Source organism: Schistocerca americana, chromosome 1, assembly GCF_021461395.2.
Source record: "Schistocerca americana isolate TAMUIC-IGC-003095 chromosome 1, iqSchAmer2.1, whole genome shotgun sequence".
Lineage (NCBI taxonomy): Eukaryota > Metazoa > Arthropoda > Insecta > Orthoptera > Acrididae > Schistocerca > Schistocerca americana.
In genome coordinates, this window is record NC_060119.1 from 1,040,716,567 (window position 1) to 1,040,730,471 (window position 13,905).

A 13,905-nucleotide genomic window follows, 5' to 3' on the forward strand; every position below is an offset into this window, starting at 1 on the left:
GATGTTAGGCTCCAACATTCGAGACTATGCAGTAGCGAAGGTAACGATATTACTTTGTAGAGTTTAATCAATGTTTCTTTCTTTGCAAGCCGGCCGGTGTGGCCGTGCGGTTCTAGGCGCTTCAGTCTGGAACCGCGTGACCGCTACGGTCGCAGGTTCGAATCCTGCCTCGGGCATGGATGTGTGTGATGTCCTTAGGTTGGTTAGGTTTAAGTAGTTCTAAATTCTAAGGGACTGATGACCACAGATGTTAAGTCCCGTAGTGCTCAGAACCATTTTTTTCCTTGCAATACCATCTTTATTTAATAGCTGTTGTTGTTGCATGTGACCTACGCCCTAGAAGATATTTTGGTCCGTGTTTCAGTTATTTTTATTATTAAAATCCATATTGCATTAAAAACGCTAAGAGAGGTCGTGGAAAAAGCACCAACAACGGTTGCTAAACCACGGGCCATTGGAAAGATCGAACAGAACGCGATATTTCCCGAACTGTGATATAAACTGTTCCAACAGTTCGAGTCGTGTTCAAACACAGCCCCAGTTTATCTACAGTGGTTGAGGGAAAGTACAGATTGTCACCGTGCCACTTGCTGGATCAGTTGTGGAACTTGGTTTGGGTACGGAGAACAGAGCAGATGAGATCGTACAGGAGGTGGGGCATGGGATGTTGACGGCGGTAGCGAGTTTGGCGAACTTGAGGCAGTGGGGCAGTTCGCGACGGTCCGATCACAGGTCGAGGACGGCAGCCGTGTCGGCCTTGGCTGTCGGTGTTACTGCAGCAGCAGCCGCCATCGCCGCCGCCGCAAGTGTTCAGACAGTTCCTCCGGGCGGGTTCCGCGAGACACACGTAAGGTACGTCTCGTCGCCGGCCACCATGGCTGCCATAGAACAGCGCAAACAGTAGGCTGCTGAAAACATTTTCTGTGAATAGGCCCGCACACCTTCAGTGTCTTTACGGAATAACATCACGGAGCCACAAAAGGCTGCTGTAATGAATATTTACTGGCAGACAGTTTCGGTCAAGCCGCTCTTCAGGTCACGTATTAATGCTACATCTAGTTTAAGGAAGGCTTCTTGGCGTCGAATACGCTACTGTTTCTAATTGTAGAATCTGTCTGTTCAAAGTCGTATCATAAACTGTCAGTCGGTCAGTTTATAGCATCATTTTGGTTTATCACTGTAGTGGACTGTCCATTGTAGCGGTTACTGACCTCTGGAAAATGCATGAAATAACAGACGCATCTGTCTTATGTGACTGATGCCCCAATGACATACAACAATATATCTGATGCCAAATGACATTCTTTAAACGTTATGTGATATTCATGTGTGACCTGAACATGTCGCTTGACGAAATGTCTATGAGTAAATGTTAATGAAAGCAGCTGCTGCTGGTTTAATGAAGTCGTTCTTTAATTTGTGCGTATATGTAGCGCTGTAAGTGCGGATCGGTTGGAGAGGGCAGTTACTCAGCGCACCTGTTGTGGACGATCCACGGTAATGTCCAACGAGTTGAGGCACCGGAAAAACTGCAACGTGTGATGACTTTTATATTACAGTGTCTCATTCATATTCTCTCAACATGTTAGATGCACAATCGCCGCTGCCCAAAGACAGCAGAAATTATGGAAGCTAGGGGAGAGTTGCCTAAATTGTACCACTTTTGAGGTTTTATTTATTATAGGCTAGAATGTAAGTCACCAAACTAGTTAATCAATGACATCGTCAACTGCGGTGTGTTGTTCTTGGTGTCTGATTCTAAGAAAGGAAATTATAAGAAAAATAAACAAAGCTACAATTACTACATAAACGTCTGAAAGTGATAGAAATTTAGGAATCTGGTTTTATAATATGTATCACTATGTGCATAAATTGTACCACCATTATAAGTTATGTCTCTGAGGTTAAAAGAACGTCCTAAAATACGTTTAAGGTAATGTACCACAGTTTCTTTCTTACATCATTGTTTGCAGGTTTTGGGTAGTTTTAATTTCAGTTAGTTTCATGTTCCATGGATCGATTTGTACGATAAATGGTAATGCTGTGGAGCAAGTAATTTTACATTCACATCGCAAATTAATTTGTATGTATGACTACATGCTAAACATTTATAAGGGGTTTTTATTTTTAATTTTTTTTATATACAAATGTGAGTTAATAATTCCTACCCACCATCTTTTACACTCTGCAACAACAGAAATTCTTCTACAGAATAAGAATTTTCAAGTAGAAACTTTTTCAGCTTGTTTTCAAATTTTACTTCGTTGTCTGTAACACATTTTATATCACCGGGTGACCAAAAATTTTTGTTGCAGCTTTATGCATCCCTCTTTGTGCTAATGATGAGCGTAATGTGGAGTAATGAACGCCATTTTTCTTTCTGGTGTTATTATTACATACATCATTGTTTTTTTTGAGCTGTAGTGCTTACTTGCTATAAACGTCATGAGGGATTAAATATACTACGAAGAAGTAGTCGGAATGGCCAATTTCTTAAACAGATGTTTGCAAGATGTTCGTGTGTGAACATCATATATTATTTTTCCAGCACGTTTCTGAGCAACGAAGACTTTCTTTCTTAAAGATGAATTACCACAGAACATTATTCCATGTAACATTATTGAATGAAAATATGCAGCGTATGTCAGTTTACTGATTTGTCTCTCCGCAAGATTTGCAACGCAAATGTGGTTGAATTAAATTGTTTTAGGAGTTACAAAACGTTTTCATTTTTCAGTTTAGATTCTCATGAATATAGACACGTAAAAATTATGAACTTTCCAATCTATTTATTTCCTCACCATTTGTCACGCTTGTCATTGATGTAATACCCATAGATGTGCAGAACTTAATGTGTTGTGTCTTTTTGAAATTGAGGGTGAAACCATTCGCAGAAAAACAATCAACGATATTTTTAAGAACATTGTTTGCCATTTCTTCTGTTTCTGTATGTATGTTTAGATTGATTTCAATACTAGTTTCATCCACAAAAAGAACTAATTCGTCTTGTTATGTGTTAAATGTAAGATCGTTTACATATATAACAATAGTGGACATAAGATAGAGCATTGCGGAACCCCATACGTGATTTCTTCCCAGTCAGAATTGCGTCCACAGACTATATTTCTAGAATTACTAATTACAGCATTCTGTTTTCTTTTGGTTAGGTACGACATTATCCATTGGGTGACTGTACCATCAGTCCCATAAAACTGAACACTGTGAGTCACACAGTCAGATGCCTTAGATAGCTCACAGGTAATAGCAACCGGTGCTATTTTACTCGTATTAAAATATGTAGCCTACATTCCCGTACTGTTTGTTAGAATACAATGTAAAATTAGAAGTAAACTGGTCAAGTTACAAATGTAATGTATTGCGAATACATAGAAAGAAGGATCCTTTATTGTATGATTATATGATAGAGGAACAAACAATGGTAGCAGTTACTTCTGTAAAATATCTGGGTATATGCGTACGGAACGATTTGAAGTGGAATGATCATATAAAATTAATTGTTGGTAAGGCGAGTGCCAGGTTGAGATTAATTGGGAGAGTCCTTAGAAAATGTAGTCCATCAACAATGGAGGTTGCTTACAAAACAATCGTTCGACCTATACTTGAGTACTGCTCATCAGTGTGGGATCCGTACCAGATCGGGTTGACGGAGGAGATAGAGAAGATCCAAAGAAGAGCGGCGCGTTTCGTCACAGGGTTATTTGGTAAGCGTGATAGCGTTACGGAGATGTTTAGCAAACTCAAGTGGCAGACTCTGCAAGAGAGGCGCTCTGCATCGCGGTGTAGCTTGCAGTCCAGGTTTCGAGAGGGTGCGTTTCTGGATGAGGTATCGAATATATTGCTTCCCCCTACTTAAACCTCCCGAGGAGGCCACGATTGTAAAATTAGAGAGATTCGAGCACGCACGGAGGCTTTCCGGCAGTCGTTCTTCCTGTGAACCATACGCGACTGGAACAGCAAAGGGAGGCAATGACAGTGGCACGTAAAGTGCCCTCCGCCACACACCGTTGGGTGGCTTGCGGAGTTGGTAGTTATTGACGTCTCCCTTATAATATTTATTAAAAAGGGGGTTTAACAACAGCATATTTCAGTCTCTCTGGAAAAATGTCTTGAGTTAGTGATACATTACATATGTCAGATAAGACAGGGGCTTATTATATGGGAACAAATCTTTAGAAGTGTATTGGAAACAACATCAAAATCAGATGAACTTTTATTTTTTCAGAGATTGTATAATTCTCTTAAATTTGGAAGGAGAAGCTGGTGATACAGCCAAATGACTGAAATTTATGAGTTACATTTTCAACCTACTGCTGTGATTTTTCTCTTGATCTGTTTGTCGCCATGTTTTGTACCATATTTAAGAAAGGTTTATTAAATACATTTGCTGTCTCTGGCTCATCAGTTATAGCCCCTCCATTCAGTTGAATAGTGATGTTAACCTGTTATGTGGCTGGTTGTCCCATCTCTCGTTTCACTACATTCCTTGTGGCCTAAAGTCTGTTGTCGGAATTACTGATCTCACGTTATGTGCATGTTATTGTTTTCTAAATATCCTTTCTTATTAATTTTGAGTAGTTTTTATAGTGTGTAACTACCTCAAGATCTCTTATTGTTCTTGCCAAAAGATGCATTTCCCTTTTCCTTTCACAAGATATTTTTATCCTTCTAGCGTTACATGCTTCTTCATATGTCTGTTTAATGTCCTTTCAGATTAGCTTCGATAGAAAACTATTTTGAAATAAGAGTATGAATTTATTATATTAGCATGTGGTTCATTATATACATCATCCCAGGTCATCTCTTATAAACTATTCTTAAAAATATTTATCCTGGAAACATTAATTATAGTGAGTGAATGCAGCTGTGGGGTATTCATATTGTAAGGCACTATGTTATTTATTGTAACTAACAGTGCATAATGATCAGAGAGAGCATTTATTACTGGGTAAACAGTTATTTTCTTACAGTGAGCTTCACCAAAGGAAACATCAGTTGGTGTCCTACTCTCTTTAGTCACCTGTGTTGGAAAATTAATTACTAAGATCAAGTTGAAGGATCCAAATAAGGTTTCCAAATCATTTTGTCCTACCAGAATCCCTTAGAAAATCTACACGAAGTCACCACAGACTATTGTCTGTTAGCTTCTGTCTGACAGATGGCACAGTAAGGAAACAATATTTCTCACAAAACAGTTCAAAATTTCTCAGTGGCGATCTGTATGCAGAGAATTATTTTTGGTATTAATTCACAAGTATACACCTCTATGTACTAATTAGTACAAAATCTACTTGTCTCAATGTTTTCCAACTTGTGTTCTATTTTAATATACGAGGGGCGTCCAAATGGTTCAAATGGCTCTGAGCACTATGGGACTTAACATCTGAGGTCATCAGTCCCCTAGAACTTAGAACTACTTAAACCTAACTAACCTAAGGACATCACACACATCCACGCCCGAGGCAGGATTCGAACCTGCGACCGTAGCGGTCACGCGGTTCCAAACTGAAGCGCCTAGAACCGCACGGCCACACCGGCCGGCAGGGGCGTCCAATAAATAATGTAACACACTTTTTTTTCCCTGAAAGTGGGTTGGTTTTATTCAGTACACCATACTGTCCCGCACCCTTTGTGCTTTAAACATAATTTCCAATCAAATGCGACGGCCTTAAGCCATCTTACTGGGAGCACCTGTGTGCCCACATGGCACCACTCTACTTGTGGACGTCGGAGCTGACTCAGTAACATCCCCATCATCCATGTACCGCTTCGTGAACGAGGAAGAACAGTCGGATGAAGTTTTGTGAGCTCCTCTTGAGTGTGCAGACTTGTGCGAGACCTTGCGTTGGAGAAGTTCGTTGTGGCGACGAACACGCTGAAGTCCAACATACGGGTAGTATGAGTCACAGCTTGTGCGACCGCCAATACGTGCAAGATCGGACCGGTCTGTGCGACCTTGTTGCATTAATGATAGACGCTTTGCCCAACGACCCACCGAGCTTTTGATCATTGCCAGGTCTCCGTGGACATTCTGCAGTTGCTTCTTCTCTTTTTTTTTTTTTTTTTTTTTTTTTTTTCCCTAATGAAACAACGATAGCTCTGTGCTTGGAACGCCATTTTGAGCTGCGTATAGTGTCGTAGTGCCACCGTCGACAGGAGCTTCATGAAACTACAAGTGCTGAAGCGGGAATATTCCACGATGTCCCACAGCAGATTCGGCATTTTTTCAACCGAAATTGACCGAGAGATAAAATATATGTTGCATTACTTACTGAACACCCCCCGTATATAAAATCTCCTCCTTTTCAAACATTAGATCTGCACGAGTAAGCTGCTGAAGTGTAATCTTTTACGAGTAACTTATCTAACCTTGTGGTTACGTGGTTCTCAGATAGGAACAGGATGCCTATCTCTTCAAAGTTCTCTGAATTTTCCAAACAGACAATAAGCTCTCCTGCTTTATTAATCAGTCCTCTAATACTCTGATGCAATAAACTAACCTTACTTTTCCGTCCATTCTTAAGCATTTTGTGGTGCTCTTCTGTTATTTTGACTTCTTTCAAAACAGAGTGCCTGAAACTTGATTCTAACCTAACACAGGGATCTTGCTTTGTGTACTGGTGGAGCTCCATGTATTACATGCAAGAAGCTCAGCCAACCTCTCTCTCCCTCTCCTATTCAGGTGTAGGCCACATCTAGTATATCACAATCTGCCAATTGAAGCAACGGTAAGTGCAACGATCTGAGATGTCATTTCAATCGGCAGTAGCCCGATCAACTCAGTGTTCACACGGCTCACAGCACTTTTAACTCAGGCTTGTCATGGCGCTACAAGACCTGCAAAATATTACGTTTGTGTATGTAGTTCCTACTCCTACTTCATCCAGGTCACCCCTAATGATGTGATTACAATCCTTAGCCAGGCAGTTCCCTGGTTCAGCACCTACAGTCACCTGATCCTTCTTGCCTAAACCTTTGTACAAATTCCCTTTGTCCTTGACACGTGGCTAGGGCTAGCACTTGGCTTCATGATACTTGTGACTTGGTACCCCGTTCCTGATTTGTCTTGTACCATCTGAACTACACCCCTCCTATGGCTACTGCCTATCAGCAAGACTCTTTCCTTTGCATGGCCCGTCCCGCCGGAGGTTCGAGTCCTCCCTCGGGCATGGGTGTGTGTGTGTGTGTGTGTGTGTGTGTGTGTGTGTGTTGTCGTTAGTTAGTTTAAGGAGTGTGTAAGTCTAGGGACCGATGACCTCAGCAGTTTGGTCCCTAGGAATTCACACACATTTGAACAAGGCTGTTTCCTTCCTTTGCTGCACCCTGATATGACCTACAGCTGGGTGAGGCTCTTGTCCTCCAACTTCAAGTAACACCTCAGATATATTCGATACTGTAAGCACAAACGTAAATGAAGTTGAAGAACTCTTCCCCTTTCGCCCATTGCTTGTTACGTTCACCAAGTTCCCACCTCCCCCCCCCCCCCCCTCCCACCCTTGTTGCAGCCTAGCTGTCTGAAATTTGGCTTCTTCTAAATCAGCCTGTAGGACACAAATCTTCCCCTCCTGCTCAGCTGTTCTTTTTATAGAGCCTACAGTTCCAAGGGAAACCTCGATCATTTCCCCATTAGGTTCACCACTTCACAGTCTACAAAGGCCATTCGATCTTTGACTACCCCGCGGCAATATCCGCACTTATCACGCATTACAACAGAGATTACACGCTTAAAAATAGAATTAAATCTCTTAATACACTTTACACTACACTAATTCTCGTTATTTACGAGAATGTAACTTTTAATGTAACTTCAATGTACACAAAACTGTACGTAAACGAACTACTAGTGCGAAAGTCTCTACAGCAAACAACTTCAGGTTTACATAACTATGTGAAAATATGAGCTTAATAATGAATGGACACGATCTACTTAAATTGTTGGAAAGAAAAACAGAACAATTAACTGGAATTTCGAAACTAAAACATAAAGAAAAACGATTGGAACCCTACGACTGGACCTTACCATCTTTTCGAGTTATGTGGACCATTACGAAAAAAAAAAGCTTAAAGATTCAATAACACACGATGTAATGATTAATTACAATCTAAATAAATTATGCTCAAAAACTCAGACGTCTGGTCTGGAGCATGGCTGCCAACCTTTCTTTTCCTGTTTTGTAGAAACGAGCCACATCGAATACAGATTCATTATTGAAAACCAAGATTATTTCATTTATATTCACCCATAAAAAGAACATTATTTTGCTACCTATCTCATAACAGTAATTCTCCTCGCCATTCACGCAAGAAGTTAGATGAAAAGTCCGAAAGTCCGCCCGAAAGAACGGACACCATTTAGATCCAGCAGCCATTGTGATTTAAGAAGCAACAGCCAATGTCTGAAATTCCTTTGTTTCTTAATTCGTAATAGCTGCTGGATCAAATTCCTGTTTGTTCTTTCGGTCACCATCCCTTCAGTGTAGATGCGCACCAGTTTCGAACACTTACGGGAATCGGCGCAATTCCGCGAGTAATAAGGATAATGGGCGAGAGGCACTACGTTAGTACTGTGTGGATAGGTTGAGAATTTGGGTCTGACGGGAGGCGTCAGCCGCGGTGGCCGAGCAGTTCTGGGCGCTTCAGTCCCGAATCGAGGTGCTGCTACGGTTGCAGGTTCGAATCCTGCCTCGAGCATGGACGTGTGTGATGTCCTTAGGTTGGTTAGGTTTAAGTAGTTCTAAGCCAGGGGGACTGATGACCTCAGATGTTAAGTCCCATAGTGCTCAGAGCAATTTGAATCATTTGAACGGAGGCCTGCTAGAGTAGTCTGTGTAGCTGTAATGACCACTGTGGCCCTATGGCTTAGTGGTCTGAGCATCTGACCAGCGAACAGGGGTCCCGGATTCGAATACAGGTCCCCCACAAATGTTCGACTTTTCCCGTTGATTTCAGTCAGTGCCTCCTCCCTGCCAGTGTCTAAAATTTCCTTGTTTCTTAGATGAAAACTACAGAAACTCGACGTTGTCTTCAGTCTGTTCCTCGACGCACAGAACTAATAGCAGACAATTTGGCTGTAAGAAGCAAGTATTTCACTAAACATGGCATAGTACAAGACGTACGAATTTTATGATAGTGGTACAGATTAAGAGCCAATACAATATAGGAAGAGAGAAAACGAAATTAATAAGAAGTTAAGGTGCAAAATGAGACGAAACGCATTCTACACTACTGGTTCAAATGGCTCTGAGCACTATGGGACTTAACTGCTGAGGTCATCAGTCCCCTAGAACTTAGAACTACTTAAACCTAACTAACCTAAGAACATCACAAACATCCATGACCGAGGCCGGATTCGAACCTGCGACCGTAGCGGTCGCGCGGTTCCAGACTGTTGCGCCTAGAACCGCTCGGCTACTCCGGCCGGCTACACTACTGGCCACTAAAATTGCTACACCACGAAGACGACGTGCTACAGACGCGAAATTTAACCGACAGGAAGAAGATGCTGTGATATCCAAATGATTAGCTTTTCAGAGCATTCACACAAGGTTGGCGCCGATGGCGGCACCTGCAACGTGCTGACATGAAGAAAGTTTCCAGCCGATTTCTCATACACAAACAGCAGTTGACCGGCATTGCCTGGTGAAACGTTGTTGTGATGCCTCGTGTAAGGAGGACAAATGCGTACCATCACGTTTCCGACTTTGATAAAGGTCGGAATGTAGCCTATCGCGATTGCGGTTTATCTTATCGCGACATTGCTGCTCGCGTTGGTCGAGATCCAATGACTGTTAGCGGAATATGGAATCGTTGGGTTCAGGAGGGTAATACGGAACGCCGTGCTGGATCCCAACGGCCTCGTATCACTAGCAGTCGAGATGAGAGGCATCTTATCCGCATGGCTGTAACGGATCGTGCAGCCACGTCTCGATCCCTGAGTCAACAGATGGGGACGTTTGCAAGACAACAACCATCTGCACGAACAGTTCGACGACATTTGCATCAGCATGGACTATCAGCTCGGAGACCATGGGTGCGGTTACCCTTGACGCTGCATCACAGACAGGAGCGCCTGCGATGGTGTACTCAACGACGAACCTGGGTGCACGAATGGCAAAACGTCATTTTTTCGGATGAATACAGGTTCTGTTTACAGCATCATGATGGTCGCATCCGTGTTTGGCGACAACGTGGTGAACGCACATTGGAGGCGTGTATTCGTCATCGCCATACTGGCGTATCACCTGGCGTGATGGTATGGGATGCCATTGCTTATACTTCTCGGTCACCTCTTGTTCGCACTGACGGCACTTTGAACAGTGAACGTTACATTTCAGATGTGTTACGACCCGTGGCTCTACCCTTCATTCGATCCCTGCGAAACCCTACATTTCAGCAGGTTAATGCACGACCGCATTTTGCAGGTCCTGTACGGGCCTTTCTGGATACAGGAAATGTTCGACTGCTGCCCTGGCCAGCACATTCTCCAGATCTCTCACCAATTCAAAATGTCTGGTCAATGGTGGCCGAGCAACTGGCTCGTCACAATATACCAGTCACTACTTTTGATGAACTGTGGTATCGTGTTGAAGCTGCATGGACAGCTGTACCTGTACATGCCATCCAAGCTCTGTTTGACTCATTGCCCAGGCGTATCAAGGCCGTTATTACGGCCAGAGGTGGTTGTTCTGGGTACTGATTTCTCAGGATCTATGCACCCACATTGCGTGAAAATGCAATCACGTGTCAGTTCTAGTATAATATATTTGTCCAATGAATACCCTTTTATCATCTGCATTTCTTCTTGGTGTAGCAATTTTAATGGGCAGTAGTATATCGACACCCATGCGACAGCATGCGCTACCAATATATTCCAAAACGCAGCGCGCCAAAACGGGATTTATCTGGGACTCATACCTCGGTTTGTATCTGTTATAGAAAGGTGGGACCAAGTTAGCCCTCGGGTTAGCAACTATTTGTATACCCAACAGAAGGATCATCTTAGTGTCACTATCCTACAATACAGGGTCAAAGTATGAATATTAAAAACTTCTTCCTGTTTAGAAAACTGGAGCATATCGGTTGATTCTTTTTGCGTTAGATGTGATCTACGGTGTGCTTTAAAGGGTCTATGGAAGCGCCATTAGTTCGTTGGCTGTTCCTGAGAAAATCTGCAAAAAGAGTCCCTCCCTATTATTTCACCGTCAGCAGCGGATATCTAGACAACTAACTGCAGCAAATTTCTCAAATTTTCACGGTATCTCCTCTAGGCATTTACCTAAAAGTGTCATACTTCTCAATAATATTTGTCCGTTACTGAGAAACATTCCAAAAATGGGATATCTGCGTACCAAAATGCAGCCCCGGATTCAAAGACGGCTATGCAAAGCAAGTATCTTAACGTTACATTCCTAAGATCCCGATCAATAAAGAACTTGAAAATTTTCTTGACGTCTTTATCCATTTTCGAGCTACAATGGTTTTACACTTAAAATACATAAAGTCGACAGTCAGGCGGAAACCTAGTTCATAAAGTGACGTAGCGTGGAGAAAAATGTTGAATATTTTGCAAAGTGACCCTGTTATCATTAGAAGGGTTCTGGAAACCCGACATTGTAGTACTGAAGCACATGCAAAACTTTTGTGTACGTAATATTTGGTCTGAGGCGTAAAATGAGTTTTGCATTACTTCTGTGGAACTGAAACCCTAACATAATCACCTTTTTTGTGCTTTGACGGTAGAAGTTTTCCACTGGTTTACATATATATACCGCAAGTCACTGGCGGAGTGTACGTTGTATTGATACGATAAATGTCTTTCCTCGTATTGAGCTAGGATGTAATGACCGTATATTTACTTCTGTTCGTGCCTGATTCTCTCGTCTTATTCCCATGATTCCTACGTGATACATGGGTGTTGGTAGCATAACGGTAGCTCAGTCTTCTTCGAGTGCAGGTTTTCTTCCAAGGATTTCCGTTTTTTCCTAAATATTTTTCATACACATCCATATTCTTCACACTTTATGATGCAGTTAATAACTAAACTTTCCGGATGGTCCATTGTCAAACTGAAGATGATAATATATTGTAAAGGAGGAGAACACATTTCGTAACGTTTTTCTGGATGTTTTGAAGATGCTTAAAATTAATGAAAAACATACACATAGCGTGAAAAACAATTTTAATACCCTTTCACTCTATACCCATACAGTCAACTCATTAAAAAAATCTTAGATGACACGTAATCCAAACCCAGAGTCATTTCTACAGCTAAATATAAAATGGCAACTTGCTATTGCTGTTGCTGATACCACCTGACGTATCACAAACAAAACCAACGCTTAAACCTGAAGGGACACTCAAACCTGCGACCTCGCCTTTATGAGGTAGTTGCGCTGAGCCGAGACAGCAGTTGCCAACTGAATTCTCTGCCAGCGCACATTTTTGCCCTCTAAGCTTCAGTCCATTGTCACGAAAGTTGTTCGCTGATGTATTAAAACATGTCTTATCATCCTGTCCTCCTTTTAATCAGTATTTAGCAAATATTCCTGTATCACTGATTCTGCGGTGGACCTCCTTATTTTTTATCAGTCAATTTTCAGCATTCTTCTGTAACACATTCCTACACATTCCTCGATTCTGTTCTACTGCTCTGCCACAGCAATTGCATATATTACTCTTACTTCATCCATGACGCACTGATCAGCTTAGGACGTACGGGAATTCCTTCGTGTGCTAGATCGTTCCCAAATTTAAAATTTATCGCTATTCTGATTTCTGCTGCTCCTCATTAATATACCAAATAGTTCGACTCACCCAAGCAGAGCGTGTTCACGGTAGCATGTGGAAATGAAGAGTTCCTCTTTGTTCACACCCATGTGGGGCCTCGCAAACCGATTTTTTGTTCGAACCAGTACTATTGGCAGGCTTTTTGTTCCTTTTTTTTCTCACTCCCTCGTCTGATGGAGGGCAGGCTTTCCTAGGGCTTGCTGTATACCCTTTCCAGCCGTAGGATTTTACAGTTTATTTTTATTACATTTATTTATTTTTCAAGCAATTCAGTCCATATTTCATTTTGCTATTACAATTGTGTCTTTCATTTTGATACTACGATTTGTGTTATACATTCTTTTATGGTTACACTGATATTGTTCCTTCTAATATAAGTTTTCCGTAATCATAATTCCATAATGTTAATTAAACGTATTGTTCCTTTTAACATAATATATATTTATTATGATTCCAATACAATAATGTTACATTATAAATAATATGTTAAATGGTAGTATGGAGAGATGAGAGAAAAAAGGAGGAGAGTAGGGTGGGGTAAGCTTATGCCTAGTGGATGAGGAGTGACAGAGTCTTAATTACTATTTACAATTACTATTTACAATGTTCAGTTACTTGAGGCTAGTTGGAGCACCATTATCCGTTCTCTCGTCTAGGTGAATTTGGTTGTGGTGTTAGCTATGAGTGGTTCCAAGATGGGGTCAGGCCTGGGTAAGATTTGGCAGTGTTCTGGGCCATTGTGCTGGAAGGGGTGATGTAGTTGAATTTGATCCTGAGGTTGGTGGAGATGAGTTCTTCCATATCAGGCCTTTTGCTAAATGTTTGTCTGCGGTGTCGTGCTCGTAGCTTGACCATTCTGGTTTGGAGTGGCTGTACCTTGGCATTGCTTGGTGTGATGTACGGGGGTTTAGCAATGCTGCGCGGGAGTCTCCTCTCTATACTTTATATTCTGTTAGTTTTTTGGGCACGTATGCCTCCCAGGAGGGGCTGGGGGGGGTGGGGGCTGCTGAGTACTCCAGTTCCGGTCGTACTAAGGTTTTGTACGTGTGTACTGCAGTTTGTGTGCTGCAGCCATGGATGCGACTTTGTATCTAGCGGATT

The 13,905-nt window shown here is 41.9% G+C and overlaps 1 protein-coding gene across 1 annotated transcript in view; it reads left to right on the top strand.

Moving 5' to 3' along the window:
* The first annotated feature begins 817 nt into the window (after positions 1 to 817).
* Positions 818 to 13,905, top strand: part of LOC124549418 (phospholipase B1, membrane-associated-like) — a 126,741-nt gene continuing 113,653 nt past the window's right edge. The window contains exon 1 of the mRNA XM_047125243.1: positions 818 to 852. The gene's annotated coding sequence lies outside the window, so the exon portion shown is untranslated. The remainder of the gene's footprint in view (positions 853 to 13,905) is intronic.